General features: G+C 43.6%; 1 non-coding gene across 1 annotated transcript; it reads right to left on the reverse strand.

Moving 5' to 3' along the window:
- Positions 1–4,475: 4,475 nt before the first annotated feature.
- Positions 4,476–4,547, reverse strand: TRNAA-UGC (transfer RNA alanine (anticodon UGC)). The gene has a single exon. It is a non-coding gene; the product is annotated as a tRNA-Ala (tRNA).
- Positions 4,548–4,851: the final 304 nt, after the last annotated feature.

The raw sequence follows: 4,851 nt of genomic DNA on the forward strand, positions 1-4,851 counted from the left end.
TCAGCACTCCAGCAGTTATAGCCATCTGGGGAGTGAACTAGTGGATGGAAGTCTCTCTCTCTCTCTCCCTCTGCCTTTCAAATAAATTAATAAATAAATCTTTAAAAAATAAAGATAAGGTAGAGCAGTTAGCCTTGGACAGTGGGACTATAGGGTTGGATGTCAGGCTTAATTCTCAGAATAGGATGGCCATCTTCATCCAAAGTAATGTGAAGAGAAAGCAAACAGAAGCAATCTTGGCACATGATTATTTGCATAGCACCGGAAATGAGCTTTGAAAACCACCCTTTTCCTAGTCATGGAGGGTGCGCTGGGAGCGTAGAGACTGGACGCCTTGTGCAGGGGAAAGGCACTATATATGGATCTATAAAATGACCAAAGGTGTTTCGGGGGTGGGAAAGGCAACTCTTTGAGGAAAAATTACCCTAGCTTCATGCTGCCCAGATGCTCTCCAATGAGATTTTTGCTCTTTCTTGAAAGGTGCCAGACTTCTCCAAAGATGATTCAGAACAGCATAAAGTGAATAGGTACCAGCATACACTATAGGACCAGACAGGCCTGAGTTACAATTGCAGCTTAATTACCTGTTAGATGTGTAACAACAGATCAATTATTTAACTTCTTAAAAACTAATTTTCCTCACTTTTTAAGATGAGATTAATAAGCCGGTGCTGCGGCTCAATAAGCTAATCCTCCGCCTTGTGGCGCCGGCACACCGGGTTCTAGTCCCAGTTGGGGCACCGGATTCTGTCCCGGTTGCCCCTCTTCCAGGTCAACTCTCTGCCGTGGCCCGAGAGTGCAGTGGAGGATGGCCCAAGTGCTTGGGCCCTGCACCCACATGGGAGACCAGGAGAAGCACCTGGCTCCTGCCATCGGAGCAGCGCAGTGCGTCGGTGGCAGCGCGCCGGCCCTGGCGGCCATTGGAGACAGCAAAGGAAGACCTTTCTCTCTGTCTCTCTCTCTCACTGTCCACTCTGCCTGTCAAAAAAAAAAAAAGATGAGATTAATGACAGTGTCCACTTTGTTTGAACTTCCATGAATGTTAGGAGGGAAGGAAGGAAGGAAGGAAGGAAGGAAGGAAGGAAGGAAGGAAGGAGGGAGGGAGGGAGGGGAGGAGGGAGGGGAAGGGAAAAGAAAGGGAACAGAGCAAGTTTACAAAGTAGCAATGGTCAGGGTACAAGCTCTGCAGATAGAGCAAAGAACATCATAAACCTTCATCAGAAGTCACATCCTGCCTGCAGGAATATGGGACGAAAAGTCTTGGAAACAGGATTAGATAAGGGACAGCCTCAGCCTGCTGCATCTCATGTCGGGCCAGGGCCACTGGCCCCGACAATTCACTTCGCCATCAGCGAAGTAAACAGTAAGTAGAAAAAAACCTCCCTTTCAGACCAAAGGGAAAGAAAGTTTTAAAGTGAGAATATAATTTTCCTCATGGGCATTGTCTACCTTAGAAAAACTACTACAGAACATGCCTGTGACTATCGACTTGTAGTTCAGGCCACCGAAGATTACAGATGGGACTTGGGCACTCCCTTGACTTGCATCCTCTGGTCTGCTTTAACACAAACCAGGAGGAAAAGAAAGCTAGGCATCAGAAGCAATGGGTGGCAGGCCTATTAATGGCTGATCTGTACAGTGATCTGCCCTCAAGGAGACCCAACAGGCCAGTCCACTGCAGTGGCTTTCAATGTGGTAATCCTGGGCTTCAGCAGAAGTCAGCTTGTGAAGAGCCCTGGCAGCTCTGCCAAGAGTGGGATCACTGGAAATGGACCTGCCCTGGAGTCGAAGGATGCCCAGGTCAGAGGTCAAATCTTATTGGCTCTAAGCTGAAAAGCCCTTCACTCAGCCCAACTTCCAAAGTGACCACCGCAGCTGAGGAGATGGCCAAGTAGGTCAGCAACATTGCAGACAGAACTATAGATTTCTTGTCAGAGATGCCACCTGCCTTTACCTGGCCAGCTCTCCTCCCAGGCCAGCTAAGTAATGAAAGTCAACAGAGTGCCTTCCCCTAGGAGGTTCACACCTACCTTAGGATGTACCCCATGTGAAGAGATAGATAGGTCTGTGCCTCTTACAAGGCCTAAAGCCCAACAGATTATTATCAAACTCCTTCTATCAGGTTCTATTTGCCTCTAAATCAGAAAACTTAATTGTAGCTTAGACAGCACCTTTCTTAGCTCCTCTAATAATGACTCTGTCCTTTGTTCTAGACCCTGTCTAGCGTACTTGGGCCTCATTCCTTTGTAATCATAACCTCTACTCTATCACCAATGGCTCTACTCCCAACCTGTGTGTACTGATGGTCCTCTTCCCCACTTAATGCCCTATAATTGTTCAAAATTTCTCTACAGACAAACTCCTCTACCTATAAAAGATGAGTGACTTTTCTCCCAGTCTTGGCTAGAATCAGCTTTCCAGTCTGTTGGGTGTTCCCCAATAAATCCTTTCTCTTAAAAAAAAAAGAGGGAGGTGCCTTTCTCTGAAGGGAGGAGAGAACTTCCACTTTGACCATGACCTTGTCTAAATATGATCAGAGTCGGCGAACTCGGAAGGCTTCCATAGCCTTAGCAACTCATGACAGGAGCCTAGGGTGGTTACTGGTGCCATAAACTAGAGTGTGAATTTGTTGGGTCAACAACAGGAGTCACTGTGCACTTGCTCCTCATGTGGGATCTCTGTCCTTAATGTGCTGTACATTGTGATTTAATGCTATAACTATGTTATATATTTCACTTTGTGTTTCTGTGTGGGTGCAAACTGTTGAAATCTTTACTTAATATATACTAAATTGATCTTCTGTATATAAAGAGAATTAAAAATGAATCTTGATGTGAATGGAAGGGGAGAGAGAGTGGGAAAGGGGAGGGTTGTGGGTGGGAGGGAAGTTATGGGGGGGAAGCCATTGTAATCCATAAGCTGTACACTGGAAATTTATATTCATTAAATAGAAGTTAAAAAAAAAAAAAAAAAAAAAAAAAAAAAAAAAAAAAAAAAAAAAAAAGAAAAGAAAGGGAAAAGAGAGGAAAAAGAGGAGAAAAGAAAAGATAAATTCCTTGCCAGCCTCCACATTGGGTCACCCTCCACTAGGAGCACCTAGGTAAAATGCGACATGTAGAGGCCACTGTTCCCTCCAGTCTGCAATCACAAGAACACTTTGCAAGCAATCTTGTAAGCATCCAAAGGGAAACGCTGGGCTCGTGATTTGTCCACCTCACACAGGAACAATGGAAGCCGATGTTTATAAAGTGGAGAGATGATAAGCACTAAATATTGCTCATTAATTTAGAGCTACAGTGGAATATATAATTACCCATGATTTATAAAGGCTGTTCAGTGACTCTTACTTACCCCAGCCAGTAATATATGAACAAAAGGCAGGTGATACAATTAGAAGGCACCCACTTAAAACAGATAAACGGGAGCATTGTATTGTTTACTCACCATGTAATTATCTTGTGAAAGTCTTCACTATAGGATATTATTGTGACAAATAGTTTTAGTTAAGGATTAGTCATTTATAATAATAAGACCCACATGTGTAGTCACAATATTCCAATCACATTATAAACCCTACCAAGCTGCAAACGGATGCATAGAGGATGCTGTTAAACTGGAAAAAAATGGAGGAAAGTTCCCCGGAAATTCAAGGCCGGGGGTCTGTCAGTTACGCACAGACACTCCTAGCTTCACTTTTGATATGCAAGAAAAAGTATTTTACTGTGTGTGTGTGTGTGTGTGTGTTAATTTTTCCAGCCTGTATTTTTCCTTTATACTTTTCCTTAACGGAAAACAGAAAGCTACATTCAGGCTCAATTTTTCTCTAAGGTTTTTTGCTAAGTTAATTCTTTCAGAAAGAATCAACAGCAGTGAACAGAGTAGATGTTAAAGATGATCAAACATAGTTATGTTATTGGTCACAAAATTAGATAATTTACTCTCTAACTACTTCAGTGGTAGTGAATGTTCCAGATCACTTGCCTACATTGACAAAAAATGCTGATTGTGGCTAAATTGCTATTTATCTTCTTCTAATATGGATACAGCCTGTGTACGTGGTATTTACTCTCTAAAATACCTAGGTCTAGGGGCTGGCGCTGTGGCACAAAGGGTTAACATGCTGGCCTGAGGCACTGGCATCCCAGGTGGGAGCCAGTTCAAGGCTTGGCTGCTCCACTTATGTTCCAGCTCTCTGCTATGGCCTGGGAAAGCAGTGGAAGATGGCCCAAGTCCTTGGGTCCTTGCACCTGCATGGAGGACCTGGAGAAAGCTCCTGGCTCCTGGCTTCGGATCGGCGCAGCTCTGGCCATTATGGTCAGTTGGGGAGTAGACCAGCAGATGGAAGACCTCTCACTCTCCCTCTCTCTCTGCCTCTCTTCTCTCTGTGTAACTCTGACTTTCAAATAAATAAATAAATCTTTAAAAAAAGGGATTCTTCCTGGAGTACAGGAAAATGTTAAAAAATATTAAATAAGTGGAGATGCCAGGGATTGAACCCAGGGCCTCATACATGCAAAGCATGCACTATACCACTGAGCTACACCCCCAACCACAAGACTGCATCTCTCTTCTTTCTCTTAGAAGTCATTTAGCACAGGCTTATGTACAACTTTATACTTTATCCCTTTTAGTATTTTTTTAGTTCTACTTAATACTATTGGTTGAACTCTGCAATTAACACACAATTATTCTCAGGTGTTTAAATTTTACCGAAAAGTGATCTCTGTTAAATCTAAGAGTGGAAAAAGAGAGGGAGGAGATGTACAATTTGGGACATGCTCAAGCTGACTTGCCCCAAATGGTGGAGTTAGAAACGTGCCAGGGGATTCCAATACAATCCCATCAAGGTGG

Source organism: Lepus europaeus, chromosome 14 (assembly GCF_033115175.1).
Source record: "Lepus europaeus isolate LE1 chromosome 14, mLepTim1.pri, whole genome shotgun sequence".
Taxonomy (NCBI): domain Eukaryota; kingdom Metazoa; phylum Chordata; class Mammalia; order Lagomorpha; family Leporidae; genus Lepus; species Lepus europaeus.